Source organism: Pyxicephalus adspersus, chromosome 9 (assembly GCF_032062135.1).
Source record: "Pyxicephalus adspersus chromosome 9, UCB_Pads_2.0, whole genome shotgun sequence".
Lineage (NCBI taxonomy): Eukaryota > Metazoa > Chordata > Amphibia > Anura > Pyxicephalidae > Pyxicephalus > Pyxicephalus adspersus.
The window spans coordinates 20,605,194-20,623,364 of NC_092866.1; the positions used below are offsets into that span (position 1 = coordinate 20,605,194).

At 37.4% G+C, this 18,171-nt stretch overlaps 1 protein-coding gene across 2 annotated transcripts in view; it reads left to right on the top strand.

Moving 5' to 3' along the window:
* The window catches only part of NECAB2 (N-terminal EF-hand calcium binding protein 2), a 128,903-nt gene that overhangs the window by 30,936 nt on the left and 79,796 nt on the right, over positions 1 to 18,171 (top strand). The gene's annotated exons all lie outside the window — the stretch shown is intronic.

Here is an 18,171-nt window from a genome sequence, read left to right on the forward strand (position 1 = left end):
AAAATGTATGGTGAATGCCACTAAATCTATGCTGGCAAATGTTTCCAGAGGCAGATATTTCTTTCTACACAACCACACACATTTATTTGTGCAGCATTCATGTCAGAACCAGAGCTACTTGCCAAGTGGTAAAACAAGAAAAGGAGACCAAGTTAGAAATCGCAGTAGCTGTATTTCTGTCCTGACAGTATATGGCGGCTGCACGGTGATATGTTATATGTTATGTTCACACAAACTGTATGTTAGACGGGATCATCACTCACTTTTTCCTTGGATGCATTGCTTAACTTTCCATCGCACATATCAAACATAGACCTACAAAATACAAACATGAATTAAATAATATTCACAAAAGTAAATACACACAAATCATGGATGTGGAGTCAGATGGAAGCACTGTGTTACATGGATTTGGGAGGTTTTGTGCATACAATCCATACAATCTATGTGTTGATTTTCCATTTGTAATTTTTATTGTTTTTATTTAACTTAATATTTTATCAGTTTAATGATATTAAGTTATTTTTATTCCAGAAAGGTTTGGGTCTCTGTAAAAGCATGCTTTTTATGAGCATTCTGTCTTTTTTTTTTCTTTTCTTTTTTTAACGATCAGCTAAGAGTAACATTGTGCTTTTGTTTGGACAGCAGTCATTAATGATGTTATATCAGAATCATCTGTACCCCATATACATCTGACTCTACCTGTCTATAGCTTCAGATTTATGTACAGCCTTAGCTCAGGCTCTGCTGCATTTCATAGACATAACCGCATTTTCTTGCCATTTGCAGCTTAAAAAATAGAATGATCACCTTTATCTTCATCTTACCAAGAAAAAGGACAAAGGTCAATCCCTGTAATTCAAAGCTGTCTCGACCCAACAGGCAGCGATTGCAGACTTTGAAGGGCAGCAATTACAGTCAGTAATGTAAGGAAAGAAGGCGAGAACTCTGCGCTTTCACCCAGCTTCCTGTTTGATGAATCTCGTTACAGCTCCTTGAGGATCCTCTAATGAGGAGGAGGGTATAGAGGTAGACCTTGAGCATTTTAATGGTATTTCTAGAAATCTTCACAGATTTTGGTGGGTGATCATTAGTAAAGAAGAGCCAAAGCTTTCTTTAGAAATGGGAACAAATCTATTGTAAATGGCAAATGCTTTATTAGGAATTTGAGATTTTTTCCCCCCTCTTTACATTGAAAATCTCAGCTGTGAACGTCACCAAATGCTTTCATTTTAACATTAAAGCAAATCTGTAACTTATATCCGTGCAGCGTTTCATGTTCAAAGCAGACTGCATTGGAAACAGGTTGCGAGAAGCAAGGATTAGAAGGTTCAGATAAAATCTACACCTCCTCCTTTCTATTATCTGAATTCCTTAACATAACTGTGAAAAGCACAGATTGTGAGTGATGGCAGGTCACGGAAAAGATGTCAGTTACTGTGTCCTTCTCCCCACACATCCCTCTTTTTTGGATGTCTAGTTATTAAGCACTAAATCTGGTGTTCCTGTTTTCACTGTAGGCTTTCGGCACCAATGATACAATCGAGGACGTTTTGGGCTGATTCCCAGTGCGGTAATTAAAAAGAAGAGAAAGTTAAACAACGGGCAAATTAATGAGCTCGTTAAGCTATCCCTGAGCTTGTTCTACCATCAGATAAAAATGTGGATAAAATCAGGCAAAATTGCTCCTTTCTCAGTCATGTAATGTTTCTTTAACTCCCTAGAGGTTTACGTCTAGTAAGTAATTCAAGCATTTAGTTGATTGAAAGATTTTATATGTATCTCAGGCTTTGTATATCATCTGTTTGTGTCCAGGAGAGGTTAGGTCCTAGGAAGAGCATTGTCAAAGGAAAGGCATTGTTACGGGCCCGTTATTTTCCTTATTTATTCATTCAAAATGTATAGTATGCATAAGTTATTCTTTTGTATAGCACCAACATATTCTGTTGAATGCAATTTAGATGAGTCTTGGAACCCATATGAGCTGACAGCCTAATATCCGGTCCCCAACCTTTAGCACCAAGGACACATTGAAGCCTTCTGACCCAAAGCAACCTCTAGTAGAAGTAAGAATATTGTCATTAGAACCTTTTTACAGTTTATTGATCTCTATAAACCTCCTCCATTGTGTCTGCAACCAAATCTATGGCTTGGCCACAGATTCTAACCATCTCCTTCAGTATACCTTCTATGGATTGCACATATTGAATCGTATATGTGGCTCTTTGGTGGAGTCATTGACCCCCAGTTAATGCGGCTATACCAATTAGGATTGCCATCACTGGTCCAATGTCTCCAATAGTATAAAAATGCAAGCACATGAGGCTACCCAGGGTGTCATGTAAATAAACTATGGGGTTTATTTGTCAAAAGAGAATATTACAAACTAGTGATTAGAGATTTTAGTTAAAAGTGATGACAAGTGCTCGCTGGTTTACGCTGTGGCCAATGACTTGTATTGTAGCTTACATGGAAAAGAAGAAGTAGTATTCTCTAGTGGCCACTAAAGACTGCAACATAAAAAGTGGAGATCATTTTTATTTTTATTTTTTTATTCCCCAGATCTCTATTATAGCCTATCGTGTATTTAGTATTGGTAAATACTAACTGGTGATCATGATTAGGCTGATTACCACTTGATAAATCGCCATTTTTTCATTGGTGTCTAATAAATGTGGTGATTTCACTGAAAAGTCCCAATCTATTCAGCTGATCACCACCTTTGGAAATGCGACAAACTGAAAAATGATGTTATTTGTGTATATGTTTATATTATATAATGTTTCTCACAAACAGCCTCTTGATAAATGGGCCTCTAGTAGATTGCGTTGAGTTTGGAGGTTAAATTTGATTCAGATTATAGCTACTACAAGCATTGGGAAGATTTGAAATTCATTCTAATAAAATCCCAGTGCCCCACAGCCAACATTTTGATAAGTAAGTCACTGTGCCTTATAAAAGAATTGTTAAAAATGGTCCAAACATTTGTATTCACTACTTAGCTGCCTATTCAACTCTCTCTTTCATGTTCAAATTGTTCCTCAGCGACTCTTTTATAGAACAAGTAATAGGACACTTGCTATTTTGTGACTGGATCTTTCAAGTACTGTATCATTTCAGCACCTGATCATTACTGCCTTCAACTCACTTGTTCCCACTTTGAGAGACATTTTGAGCGGAGAGTGGCAAAAATCTTGAGTTTAAAGTAAACCTGTTCTACCCTTTTAAATAAATACTTCTTTATTAGACTAAAGGTACAAAATCAATAAGGTTTTATTACAAAAACAGTTTCCGGCGGTTATCCGATGATGTCCACATAGCTTCACAATCTAGTAAGTCTAGTACAGAACCAACTTTGATAGTCGTAAAGCCATAGAATAAGAAATCAACATGCTGTATGAAAACACTTTTCTGTGTTCCCAGAAGCCATAAAGGCCAATTGAAGACAATTTGAAGAATGCACATTGTTCTGTTCTTTGACATATTTCTTTTCGCTCAATGAGTGACAGGTACTTTCGGAAAGTTGATGTTTCAGTAACTTCACACATCTACATAAATACGTTTCTGACACTTCACATTATATATCAATATTGTAATTTTCTTTATAAAGCCCTACCTTTTAAAATAGAACCATTGAGCTCCAGTCTAGTAACTTGATGATGTTGTAAATCTTCTGCAGGCAGCAATAGATCTCTTCTCTCCCCATAACCAGAATGAGAAACCGTAAACCATTATCTGACTACAAAGCTATATATTAGTTTGGAGCAATCATGCATCACTGTTAGTAAGGTGACTATCCCAGATGTGGGCAGATGTTTGTCAGATTTTATTAGTGGTTTTTTAAGGATACTACATGCGTTGGATTTTGGTTGCTCATAAGAAATGTTTGTGATTTTCTTGATCAACAATCTAGCATTAGTACCAGAACATTTTATTTTGGCAATCTGCCCTACTGTGGGGACTAGTGTAGTTCCATGAGCTGGTGCATCCTAAAGCATAACTAAAGGAAAACGTAAAAAAAATTATACTTACCTTTGCTTTCGCAGCTCCCTATATCCCTCTGGAGCTGTGTTGTCCTGGCTTCGTCCCAGCGAGGAGAAGGCTTTGGGTTCTGCCATCTTCTTCCTTCTATTTGTTCCTTCTGCCTATGTCACCTGATCTTGCACTGGTCTTGTGACGTGCTGCTGTATTTATTAACTCCCATTCAGTCTTTACCGCCACGGCAGTCATGACAAAAGGGGAGGGGCTTTACCTCATCAAGGCATTTAATAAATAGAAAAAATATATAAAGTAAAAACTGGTAATGGGTCTGCTTTAAAACTTGTCCTACCCCTTCCCATCCTTGGCAGTAGTCAAACAGCCTATCCGTACAGTAATCGTTCATTATTTCTGTAACTGCTGATGGTCACAAAAGGACTTTAGAATTGTATTTAAGAATTACAGCCAGTTAAGTCACTAAATATAGCCAGTTGACACTTAATAATGAGAATGACATTCAATAATCGGATTAGCAGACTGAGTGTCCATATCCACCCATGAAACCACGCAGCTCACGAAGAGCAGAGTAGAAAAAAGCTTCCGTTGTAGAATATGGACATTTTTCAATGACATCCTTGATGGAAGAATAAGCAACATATATGATAAAAAATACCAAAAACAAGAAAGCACTGTGAAAACATTTCTTTTTACCAGCAAAGGAATTACAGTTTAAAATTATTGGACTAATGTTAGAAGATGTATAAAAGGCAAATCAATATTCTCCCTAGGTATTTTTTTAAGCTGGGTGGGTAGAAGCTGTAGACCGTGACCCTGTATTCTGACCTTAACTTTTCAGTAACCACCCAAAAACACCTGGGTGGTTACTTGAACGTGCCAGGTGGTGCACCCAGCTAAAAGGGGCTAGGGAGAATATTGTAGATATTACCATAAATATTTATAATAATTTTATACGTTTACATATTGCATTCAGTATGGGGGAATGGGTTAATACGTATGGCATATCATCTTTAAATATATTAAGAATATTTATTCAAAATGATTATATAGTTTGTATGTGTGAAGTGCAAGTAAAAGGTAGTATATGTGTCGGATGGAATGCATATATGTGTAAATTAATAATGTCAGTGTTTAAGCATTTGCTATATATTTATAGATTCAAGGAACCCTATGTTGGTTTGGGGTTAGTGGTATATAGTGATTATTTTTACCATTGTCATGGAAACAGGAATTGGTGGTAAAGCTTCAGTGGATACATTTTTTTCCTATGACAACTTTTATTACAAGCATGACTTTTTTTGTTCTAGGGGTGGATTTCCACCAACATTTTTGTTGTCTTACAACTTAAAGTGGTTACAGTGGCTCTAATCCCACAGCACACTAACAAAAGAAAAAGTTCCACTTTAATATTTGACAAATGCTGAAAGCACTTTGGATTAGCTAAAGAGATATTTGAGACATAATTTTAATAATTAGAGTTCTCCAATAAGTGTTGAGTTAATCAAAGAAGCAATCTGAGAGGCTTAAAATTGTAAAAATAAAGCGGAAATCGAACTTCAGACAAACTGTGAAGTGCAGTGGGGGCATTAAACTGCACAGTTTTAGACCACAGGTGTGAATGAGGGGTAAAGCTCAGTATGCTATATCAAAGCCTGAAAGTTTAATATTATTCAGTAACATTTCATATTTTAATAAAAAAAAAAGTCCTAAACATCACAAGAAACTGTGTACAAACCACCATTTAAACCTCCCTATAAAAACTGTTTATGTTGGTGATTTAGGTTATCTATTGACTACAACATTGTTTACCAAGACCCCAGAGCAGTGGTAGAGCTGTCATTATTGTGTAGTAGAAGTTGCTTGGCAGCTTTTCACTGTTTTGGAAAAATCGTGTGTTGAGATTTCACTGTGCCACTTTTTTATCCTGTGGTTCTTTTATTGCAACCACAGTTTGCAATCAATTAGGAATGCTTCTGTTCTTGTATTCTACACTAATTAAATGGCAGTGTCAACCCATGTGGAGAGGATTGTAGGACACATATCTCATGGAAATTTGCCCTATATTTAATGGCCACGTATTGCCAAATCAACCTGATTATAAATAAGAACTTGTAAATGTTTTTGAAAAGAGCATTATACTCCTGTGCGCCCCCATCTGGTCTTATTACAGTATGCGTGTGTTAAGGGTATTAGTTTTTCAAACACAGAGCCCCCCTGAACATTGGGCCTGATTTAATAAAGCTCTCCAGGACTGGAGAAGATAGACCATCATAGGTGAACGTGGGTGATATCAAGCCTGGAATGGATTTCCATTAAAGCATTTGCTAATAGCTGACAAATACTTTAAATCCTATATCAGATCTGTTTCTAGGTTTGCTGGGTCACCCAGATTCACCCATATTTGTCTTATCCTCTCCTGTCTAAGAGAGCTTTAGTAATTCAGGACCAGGGTTTGAAAAACTCATTCTGAACATGACTTGGAAAACTGCCAGAAATTATGAACACTTTGCGCTATGTTGTCACTTGGATATTAACTGTTTCACTAGATTATCACAAGCTGCATCACTTGTGAATATCAGATCTGCTGCAATGGGCCTAACGTGATCTTCGGCTCGGTACATCAATTTAAAAGAATAATTTATGGAGAAGACGAGGTGTAAGCCTGCCTGTGGCTCAGAGATGATGCTTTTCAACAACCTCTTAAAACACTTGCATCTGTTAATGGATGATAGAAGTTCCTGAAATTCACACTCCTTGGAGAGTACGCTGATGTGGTGCTCTCAGCTGTCACGGCTTGCTCAGCATGTAATATCCTAATTACCAGGGATAAAGGAAATGGATCATTTACAGAACAAGGTCCATTCATAGAGCTGGTTCGCAGTGTTCATGTTTTTTTTCCCCTTGTTATAAGCCAGGCATTCATGTGTATCTATGGACAAAACTTTTTTTTTTTATTGTAAGTAGGGGAGTTCTAGAACCCCATTAGCTTTTTATTTCTGTCTGCAGATTTTGCCATTCCTGTCTAGTAAAACATTGTCTTCAGGACAGAAATAAATTTAAAAATCTGACCTCTTTAATTTAATAATTACCATTGAACGTGAGACCTGTTGGAAAACTTCTCTAGGCAGGAGCCTCCTATAATCAAGACTGGTATTGCTGCTCATTCTTCTTATTCAGGATGACTAGTCTTGTATCTTCCTCTTCCTTCAGTTTTTTGCAGGCAACCCGTACTTGGTTGGCTATGGCAGCACAATAACGATATCCCTACTTCAAAAGATAATAACTAGGAAGACAAATGGCATTTGGTAAACACAGTGTGGATCCATTTCCTATGTGGCTATTATTAAATATATATGATTTTTGTGCCCATAGGTTACCTTTAGAAACTAGGCTTATATACTTTAAAAGGAAACTCTAGTGTCAGGCCTTTGTCCAGCAACAGTACTTGCCAAACACCAGTCCTTCAATCTAATGCTGCACTCTTCACTGTTAGCAAGCCCCCGCTCAGCCTCGGGAGACTGGTTGCATTTCCCAGCACATGTTTGGCCCCAGGACTTAGTGCGCATAGTATGGCATCTGGGGATGGACTGGCAGAGGACCAGGAGCCCACAGGTAAATCGGTACCAATATTCCAACAGAGACAAGTCCAGAGTACAGAGCAGAAGTTGAGGGCAAAACACAAGCAGAGTTGGAGTCACAGGCAAAAGGTCGGTCCAGACAGCAAAAACTCTCACAGGGTTTAGAAACAGGCAACGTCAGCAACAGTAAATCAGACAAGAAACTCTGCAGCACAGATTAGCCCAGCTAAACACAGGTGCTGTGGACTGTGAGCATAAAGGCTATAAAGCCCTTGGAGCTAATGACAGCACAGGATTGAGTCAGGAAATATTCTGCCTCTAGATTCCTCTTCAGCTTTCCTCACAGCCTCAGTGTGTGCAGGGGATGCCAATAAAATATCCCAGGCTGCACGGCTAAAGGGAAGCAGGGGCCGCTGCTATTTCTTGGCTCTCTTTGCTGCTGCAAGTGACGTTGATGGACAAAACAGGCTGTGTGAACAACTGTGGTGGTGCACAGCATGGAAATGCAGGCCCGGTAAGTGTTTCCTAACGTCTAATAAGATAAAACAAACAAAAAAAAATGTTATCCATTGATTGTTAATAAATTGTTTATGTTGCTGTGTAACCAGTATTTGATTTTCAGTTAGCTTTATTCGATTAAGATTACTTAAGTTGATACCTCCTTTCATCAGTTTCTTTATTCTGTGTGGTCTCTGTGGCAATTCCTGACTTATGCCTGAACTGTGTGCCCTGCCTAAACATCTCCTTTAAAGTGGAACTAAAGTTCTGTTTTCAGGGCTTTATTTTAGAAAGAGACAGACAATGTCCCTTCTGCCATACGAATTCTTACCTGTCTGGTCACAGTCCTCCTCTGTTAGGAACATTCAAATGTGAGCCCCTTTGAGGGACAGCTAGGGGACTGTGTAGTAGTAGTAATATTAAAAATATTAGGTAAGGTTATAATATTGCAGAAGGGACACCCGCTGTCTCTTCTACAATAAAAGACCTACCTGATTTTATTTTACAAATTTTTGGGTTTGGTCTTAAATAATGCACTATCAATGCTATATAATTTTAGTTAAATGATATTTACACTAATCCCCATAGATGCCAGGCAACCTCATTTACCATTGTTCTCTTTTGTCATAGCAGATTCTGCTTTCCATCCGCACTCTCAGTGGAAAGTTGATCTTGAAAATTTAGGGAATATCATGGGTGAATCGTGCATGCACATGGGCACCCCTAGGGCTTGTGTTGATTTTAGGCGCACTCAACTTGCGTTTGGCATCAGTTTGAGGTGCTTTAACAGTTCATTAACAGGAATATTTAACCTGCATTTAGCCTCCTTCTGACCTGAAAATTGTATTTACTTTAGATACCAAAAAAAAAAAATTTCCATGCAATTTAGCTTAAAAACATTTTTTCAGCACAAGACGTTTTATTAAAAATGACTTTACATTCAATAAAAACATTTAAAAACAACAGTTCTCAATTTTTCTTATTTTTCCTATTCCTCGACCCGTTTCGGGAAACCAGTGCACTTCTTCAGGAGGAGACTTGAGAGCTGCAAATCATATATACACAGCCAATAAAAATAAGACAACAAATCACAATTTATCAAGAAGCAAAACATTTAAACACAAATAGATATAACTTACATTTCAATTTTTTGGCCTCTAAAGTCCGGACTTTGTCAAGGTAAATAAAATAACGTATGTTTTTTGGGATGAGGCATAGTTTTTAAGCATCTTGCTAGAGAGTATCTATCTTTTTTGTATACGCTCCTTCTGACCTGAATTTGACATTCCTTGTTGCCTCAAGCAAACCTATATATTAATATGGTAAGAAATGCAATTCTGATATAAACAAAAGTCATTTGAGTCTTCTCAAGGTTTGATTTAGAGTACAGAATAAAAAAATGTTGTCAATGAACATAGCAGCTGTGCCTGTCGAATTTAGTGTAGAGTAATGGCTAAATTCTATGCATGAAACACAAAATTGTTTTAACAACCTCAAATCTTCTGAATAAAGTACAGCTGAGTAATCCATAACCTTGTGTATCTCAAGTGTGAAAACCTTTTTAGAATATGAATGAGAGTGTGACAGGTCCCCCACCTGTTCTCAGTGCAGCATAATCAGCTGCCTTGTTCTTCTGCCGATTGAGAATATAAATTTAGCATTATGGATGAAATTCTAAGAATATCCTTAAACATTGCTTAGTACATCATCCATTTCTCACTAGGCATAGGAGGAAGGGCAGCCGCTGGAGACGAAGAATCTATCTGGACCCATAAGATTGGAAATCACCAGATTTGCTTTTAAAAGGTATTTTTCATTTTAAGGGCTTAACCACAACTCAGAAAGTTGCCTGTTAATAGAATAAAACTATTATCTTGCCACACATCCAATTGGTTGTTTTTAGGTAATTGGATATTATGGAAATCTTTTTACATCTACATTTATCACCAAGATGGTTAGCATTTGCTAAGACTGTAGAGTTCCTTCAAAAGCAGTTTTTGTATAGATGACATTTTTTTATTGGTATCTGCTGCCATTGTTTTGACATTATTTTAGTTGAGACTTGTTATGGCTATAACATGGTGCCATGGTTCCTTGATGCTTGTCCAATTATTTCTGTTTTCGTGTGGCTTAAAGCTAAATTCCCAACAGACATCAAAACAAGAGTACAGCTGCATATGTGTTCGTTAAAATGTATTTTTCATGCAATAAGAATATATAAATTTGTCTTTGTATCAGCCTTGTTACCTTGCTGCATGTGCGTATAGTACTCGTGCTAACAGGTGCTGCTTTTTTAAATGTTTTTATTTTTTGAGACAACCCAGGGTATTATACAGAACATTATATAAAACATCCACGTTGAAAAAAATCAATATACAAATATATATATTTTTTTACCTATCCAGTTAGCAACTGATGGGTGTTTTCCAGGCTGTAAACTAGGTTAAACCTATATATCTTCAGTGTCTTGGAATGGGGATTATGGGCAACTTACCTGTGAACATAGGGACAAGCTAAGTTGCTACTTTCCTAATAGTTTCAATTAACCCATAAAGTTTGGTTCAAAGTGTTGAATTTTTGTTGGCATATATTGCATTAAATGTTTACGCGGGCCAGCTGTGTCAAAGCTGTCATATCTGTCCGGCCAATGGTCTACTAGCAAATGAAAAATATTTAAATATATATTTTACTTGAATTGACAAAATATGCCTCTACAACCCCACCCTGTGAATAAGTAAAGGAGTACATTACAGTACAGAAGAAGCTACTTTTCACCTGGGTCTTTGGGTTAGCACACCTGTAGCAGGGTGTTAGCCACAGGAGTGATGGAATGTTTTGTGCTTGATTAATATTGTGTGACATACAAAGGACGTAGACAGTGCCAGCAACACCCATGCGTGGTTTCAAGTAGCAGTGTACTCTTGAGTAAATTTTCAGCAAGAAAGAGGCTTTTAAACTATTTTTAAATGGGCTGTGGATTAGTACAGAGCAGTGTGAGCTGAAATCCATTCCCCAGTTCAGCTTTTATCATTAGCAATCAAAGGAAGCTTTCCAGCATTTGAAATTTTTCAGTCCGAAAAGCATTTCACTTTTTTTTTTTGGCTACCTTCATTTCTCTTTTTAAATAGGTATAGATAAAGAAACGCCACTTACTTTTTACTTATGCAGAGAACCAGATCCCTCCATGCGTGGCCTTGATTCGGTCCTGCTCCATCCTGGAATCGTCTTTCGCCTGGCTCTGCCATCATCTTCCATCTTCTTTCTTGTATATACATCACCTGACCTTGCACTGTGCAGGCACAAGATCAGGTGATATATCCTGCTGGAAACGGGTAAAAAAATCTCACTGTGCATTTTTTTTTTTTTTTTTTTGCAGGAAAAAGCCCCTTGCAGCTTCGTCACCAGATATCATGCCTGTGCAATGCAAGATCGAGTGATCTAGACGTTTTCTGACTGACTGGCCTGTCATTTCCTGCATTATCACGCTAACCGGCACCAATGCTTTTTTTTTTTTTTTTTTTTAGAAAAGTGGTCATAGATCCACTATAATAGCTAATTTAATATTAAGGTATAGTTTCAGATGAGTAATAGGGGTCAAGGTTTAGATAAAGTGTAAAAAAATGTTACATGGTAATCTTCGCCAAGTGTTCAAATGATTACCAAATGATCCAGACACTCCCTGACCTTACTGTTATCCATTTTAGGTAAACTAAGGACTACCTATATAATAAAAAGAGCATCAGACTGCTGGTTTTGGTCAACCCTATGTCATCCTCTCCAATCGCTAAACACTGCGGACTGAGTGTTACAGTGCAGTAAAGCCTGAATTACCGGTAATTAAAGCGGAACTAAACTGAAAACAAATAAATCACTCCTACCTTTAATCCTGCAGGTTCCTCGATGGTGCTGGTCCTTCCTCTTCGTCCCTGTGCTGGGGAAACACCGGGCGCCGCTATCTTCACTCTTTTCTTCCTTCTTCCTCTGTCTTCTTGGCAGGTCACCCGATCTTGTACTGTGCGAGATAGAGTGACGTAGCCCACTGTAAAGGGGAAATATAAGAGAGCCGGTCTTATTGCTTTTGCGAGAGATCGGCATCACTTTTCCTTGATAGAAAGAATTCCCATTCTGCGCATGTCCGAGATCTCTGGCATGTGCAGAAGGAGCACCCAGAGCGTGACGTATGTATCCCAGGAGGCTCTGCGCTCCCATTCAGTCTTGATCGAGGCGATCAAGACTGAAAGGGGGGGGGGTGATGCATCATTTTTTTTAAAAAAAAATAAATACCATTTTCCCTTTTACATATAAGGGTTGTATACCCTTTCATGTAAAGTGGAAATGTTGAGTTTAGGTACGCTTTAAAGTGCTGCCTTTTCTCAGCCTGAACCCCCACTGTACAGTGGACTACAGAAGGCCAAAACCAAAACAGATTATGGCACAAAATGTATAGAAAATACATTTTGGGCTTTTTCAAAAACCTTTATAAACACTCATTTGCCACTTTATTAGGTACGCTTGTCTAATTGCTTGTTAACTCAAATCTAATTAGTAAATCAATGGCAGTAACCCAATGCATTTAGACATGTGTACACCTTACCTGCTGCTATTCAGCTGACCTGCTATCAAAAGTGCTTTGGAATGTGTCAAGAAATCTGATCTGCTGGGAATTTCATGTACAACCATCTCTAGGGTTTTTAGAGAATTGGTGATAAAAAAAAAAAAAATAGTAACTTAACCACTTGTTACAACCAATCTATTTATATGAGCATCTCGGAATGAACAGCACATCAAACCTTGAAGCAGATGGGCTAAAGCAGCAGGAGATCACACCGGGTGCTACTCCTATCAGCTGAACACAGGCACCTGAGCTCACAGGCTTACTAAAATTGGCCAAGAGAAAATTAGAAAATGTTTTTTGGTCTGATGCATGGATCTGATGCAAAAACATGGATCTATCCCGTCTTGTATCAATGGTTTAAGCTGCTGCTGGTGGTGTAATAATGTGGGGAATAATTGCTGGGTACCAAATAAAGTGGAACTAAACTCGCTGGTAGGTGGTGAGTTTCTGCCTTAATTAGCAAGCATGCCCAGCATATTTACCAGTTATGATAAATACCTTGTGCTGTCACCCTGCAGCAAAGAGTTGGCATGAACAAAAAGCCACCAGAAGCTAGGGAGTTAGTTTTTTTTGCCTGTTTCTTCTGTTAAATAATACCTCCTGGTGGTTTTTGTTTTCTCAGTTTAGGTATGCTTTAGCATGGTTTAAAGACCACAACCTACCTTAGTGTTGTTGGTGTTCTTGTCCATCCCTTTATGACCAGTTTATCCATCTTCTGATGATGACTTCCAGCAGAAATTACCATTCCCTATATCACAGCTCAAGTCATCTCAGACTGGTTTCTTGAACATGGCAATGAGTTTACTATACTCAAATGGTGTCCATATTCACCAGATCTCAATCCAATGGGTTTCATTGGGGTGTGGTAGAATAGGCGATTCACATTCCCAGCTGATAAATCTACAGCAACTGCTTGAAGTTATCATATCAATAGGGACCAAATCCCTGAGGAACGTTTCAAAAAAGTTGTTGAATCTGTGCAACAAAGAATTACAGGAGTTCAGAAGGAAAAAGGTGACCAACTTCGTACCAGCAAAGTGTGCCTAAAGTGGCTGATGAGTGTAGCTAGAATAATGTTAAAGGTTATGAGCTCAGATAATTGTTAATGTGACATTTAAGTGTCCGAGTAAGGGTTCTAGTAGGGTTCTGTGTTTAAGGGCTGGAGAGGTGATGGGCAGTTTGAGTTTTAAATGTTAGGATCAGCCTAAATAAACGAGTCTTTTGAGGCGTATGTTGGTTGCCATTGCTGAGCTCCCCTTTCAGGATATTGGCTATTGTGCTGATATTTTTTACTTTTAGTCTGAAACAAGTTTGCAGATAAGGGCTTCTGACTTTCTGCATAGCTAGATATACTGATATTAGACTACAAAACTGAACTGCAAGAGAAAATTCAAATCAGTTTCAGGGACAAAATTTGTGTACACATTTTCTGTATGAATTAACATTACTTTATGCCTGGCTATTTATTTTTGTCTCCAAGATGCTTGCAACACACTGATAATTTTTCCCCATGAATGGCTAAAATAAATTGGTTTAAAAAGTATTTGTCCTTGTGCAAAACAGCATTAAAGTGAAAAATGTGGTAAACATTGGTGTGCAAGCCAAGATCGAGGCAGCTGCTACCTCCAGGAGAAAGAAGAGTTAGGAGGACTTACACGGCCATAAATTATAAAAAAAATGCTCAAATTCCTGTGGCTTGATTAATTCATTATGCAGCCAATGTGAATCAGATAAATTGCTGACTGAAGAGGAAGAAAAAAAAATAATAAATGTCAGTCTCACTCAAACTGAGTCAGCAGACTTGATATAGAATTTTCTGCTTCTTTATTGGTCTTCTCGGCATCAAAAAAAGGGGAGACGCATATGAAGCTGTATTTGTTTCTTGCGGTTTCATTTACCCACTGTCTTTCTAAATTTTTGTATGTATATTTGGCATGTCAGACGAAATTTAAAAGTTCTTAAGCACATATTTGTTCTGGATAAGTGAATCAAGGTACTGTACAATAGGTTCCAAACAACAACTTAAGAATAAAACGCATCAAGACTCTGTTTTGTACCGTCAAAGCTGAACTCCATATTTACCATCAGTCTTGCACGGTTATATAGACCTGTACTAAAATTGCTTAGCGTGATTACACTTCACACTGTGAGATATGGATTTAAATGTCCGTATAGGTGATTTAAGCACACATTGGTTTTATTGTAACTGTTTAGACTTGATGTGCAGTCAGCTGTGGGTCTACAAGGAAAGACCCCTTATTGTATCCTGAATATTGCCCTGTTTGGAATATAGGGGTAACATTGGGATAAGGTTATAAGCAAACTACTACTGTTAATGGCACATGATTATTTTCAACATAATTGTGCAGATAGTTAATAATGCAACTATGGTGAAGTGAAGTAGCCCTGCCTTCAGCATTGATATATAACCAGATTATCTGTCCAGAGGAGGAAAGCTCAAAAAGGGTCTACTCCCTGCTAGTAAGTTTATATTTATATATATATATATTTATTCATTTTAATTTTTTTTTTTTTACATTTTCTGATATCTTCTTAGCAGTCACTTACACTTGGTCCTCTGTGGTCTTTTTTCATAATTCTTTTTTGACAGCAGCTCAGTGTTTTTGACAAGAGTGACCAGACCAGTAGAATGCTTATTTCAAAAGCGACCTCATCTTTTTCTTTCTGCAACAAACCCCTGCCTGGTTGTATATATATACTATACTTCCACTTTAAAGCCTTCAAGACCAAGCAGAGCAAATTATTTGGTAAAAAGTCTACAAAACACTACTTCAAGCTAGTATTTTAAAGTGGAACTGTCACCAAAAAAACAATTTACCACTTACATTTACAGGTGGAAAGCTGTTGATCCCTATGTGATCCTATTTGATCCCGTGCTGTGTCTCCTTTGTCCTGGCGAGGGCATGATGCCAGACATAGCTATCTTCTTCCTGGTTCTTCGGCTGACATCATCCAATCTTCCACTTGCGCAGGCATGAGATCAGATGACACACCTCTGGAAAATGTGTAAAAAAAGAGTGCTGCTCCCAGAAAAAGAAAGCACATTTTCTTATATTATATAATGGGTTATCTACCCCTTTATATCAAGTAGAAAATGTGATGGTAGATTTGCTTTACGGCTGAATGCTGTGTGATTAATACTTACACTAAAGCGTACTAAAACTCAGAATTTTTATTTAGACAACCCTTTTATTTAAAGTACAAATTTTGTTTGTTAGATTTTTTTTAATATTTTTAATTAAAAAAAAAAAAAAAAAAAAGGGCCCCCTTACTTTTTGATTGCCTTGGCAATCAAGAATGAATGGGAGTGCAGAGCCTCTTGGGGTACCCATGTCACACATCCTGGGAGGTGCTTGGCTGCTCCTTTTGCACATGCCCGGGATGCCCAAGGAGCCTTTTCATCAATAGGGAAAAAAATTGCCAATCTCACGCATGTGCAGTGAGATCGGCAAGTTTTTTCCCAATCTACTTCACCCGATTTCGGGCCTGCCCAGTGCGAGATTGGGTGAAGGTAGGAAGAAGAACGCAGGAGAAGGGAGGAGAAGATGTCAGCGCCTGGTGTTTCCTCTGTACCGGACCGAAGACAGATACTGGGATGATGATGGAAAAAACCTCCTGATGGATGGACTAAACTGTAGGATTGAAGGTAAGTGTGATTTTTTTTTTTTTTGGTTTAGGTTTAGGTTTTGGTTTAAGTTTTGTGCTTGCAAATCAAGTTGTACATTTATATATATATATATATATATATATATATATATATATATATATATATATATATATAATTACACAGTATTTATATAACACCAACATATTTCGCAGCACTTAGAGAGTGCAGGACTTAGAGTCCATAGTCATGTCACATTTTTACATATACACATAAATAGAATAATAAACCTAGACAGAGTAAGACACAAGGACAATACAGCATTACATTCAATTAATCATTTTATGCCTACATAAGTAAAGGAATGTTTTAGTGACCCTGCCTCTCTTGGTCTTTAAAGTAAACCATTAAAGGTCTCCTTATCCTAACAATTTATCATGACCTTTCTTTCTAGATTAAACGGAGGTTTGTGTATCCAATTAAATAAAACAGGCCACTCTTTCTGTGTACATTGTTAATTATTCTCTGCGGGATTCCCAGTCTTCAAGGAGATTCCTAAATGAGATTTGTGAATTATTTAAAGCAAACAAGTGGTGTTGTGCATTTTTGCTTCCACTGAGGAGGGCGATTCATTTGCAGTGCTTATTGACACAGGCAAAGTTCGTCTCTTTCCAAAATGGCTTATAGGATGCTGCAAGTATTTCTATCCAAGCTAAAGACAGGTATGAAAAAAAGTGGGATATGGGCTGTTCATGTCAAACTTAGAGGTGTGTGATGAAGGGCTTGCAGACATTTTATTGTTTAGAAACTGTGATTTGACTTTTTTTTATTTTTTTTTAATTGCTGTAATATGTCTAAAGCAAAAAATATTGCAGCAAAAGTAGGAAGGGAGCTACTAGGTTAAAGCCTGTACTGAGGGAATATGCAGCATGCTTTGTAGTCCTCTCCATTAAAAAAAAGTTTTCTAGCTGTCATGCAAACCCAATGGCTTCAGTAATGTCTTAGCCACTGGTCTAGAACAATTATACAAATAATATTTGACTTTACTTGGACTTGATCTGTATGCTCATTCTTGGTGTCTCCAAAATGTGAGTTAGAGAGCCATATAACCTGCATGCCAAACCAGCAATACCAACCAGTCTTCATATTTCCCCACTTTGTTTTGTCAGAGTGTAGTTTTATTATACCTTATTTGGATTAAAAAGTTATTTTTGTTATTCAATAAAGTAGTAAGTGCTAGCAATGTACCATTTCGAACTGGCTAATCTAATCTGCGCCTTATGAAACATGAATGGGTATCATGGGCTACTATATTTTGCATATCCCCATTGATCTTTTATTTTCCAAAGAAAAATCCTGTGATTATTGTAGCAGTCATGTTAGGTTCAGAGATTGATAGTTTTTTCTGTAGAACACGTTGAAACAAAAAAAAATTATTTGTATTTTATGGTATATGTCTTCTTTGTACATTTATATGGTAAGACGAAAATCATGGAGTTAAGAGTTACCAACTTGATATGTATTATTGATAAAAAACTGATGATGTTCTCACTACATTCAACATTATGTAATATATGTATCCCCTGCTTATCTCAGCCTTTTTCTTTTGTAAATGAATCATTTTACTGATAATGCATTGTATGCTGATATGAAGCTATCCATACCAAGCAGCATTAAATAAAACTGTTTAAAAAACTGACAAATCTGCAAAGTGCATTTTTTTCCTGAATATATGAATGAAGATTTGTCCAATTTTCAGGGAACCACACAATTTATTATTCATGTGCCTGGGTTTTATGTGGTGTGATTCTCCACATGATCTACACAGAAATATTCAGGAGAATCATAAATTGATACAT